The sequence below is a fragment of the Penaeus monodon genome, chromosome 19, assembly GCF_015228065.2.
Source record: "Penaeus monodon isolate SGIC_2016 chromosome 19, NSTDA_Pmon_1, whole genome shotgun sequence".
Taxonomy (NCBI): domain Eukaryota; kingdom Metazoa; phylum Arthropoda; class Malacostraca; order Decapoda; family Penaeidae; genus Penaeus; species Penaeus monodon.
Window position 1 is genome coordinate 10983829 of NC_051404.1, and position 289 is coordinate 10984117.

Here is a 289-nt window from a genome sequence, read left to right on the forward strand (position 1 = left end):
CCTCACTCGAACCCTATACGCCAGTCTGTCCACGTCGTCCCCCTCGCCAGCGACGACCACAGGATCCCACACCTCGAGCCAGCTGTCGGGGATGCCGGGGACCAGGGAGTCGTTGGCACTGGAAGGGGGGGGGGGAAGGGGGATGAGAAAAGAAAACGATCGCCTTTGGACATCCCCTGAAGGTCAGGCTGGGGATGGTACGTGCCAGTCACCGGGGATATCGGTCTCGATTTTCTTGCTCTTTGCTGTCTGGTGTGTCTTGTGTTGGAAATACCTGGGCAAGGAATGT

General features: G+C 59.2%; 1 long non-coding RNA gene across 1 annotated transcript in view; it reads right to left on the minus strand.

Moving 5' to 3' along the window:
• Positions 1–289, minus strand: part of LOC119585450 — a 13246-nt gene continuing 12957 nt past the window's right edge. Inside the window, exon 3 of the long non-coding RNA XR_005229891.1 lies at positions 1–118. This is a non-coding gene — a long non-coding RNA (uncharacterized LOC119585450). The remainder of the gene's footprint in view (positions 119–289) is intronic.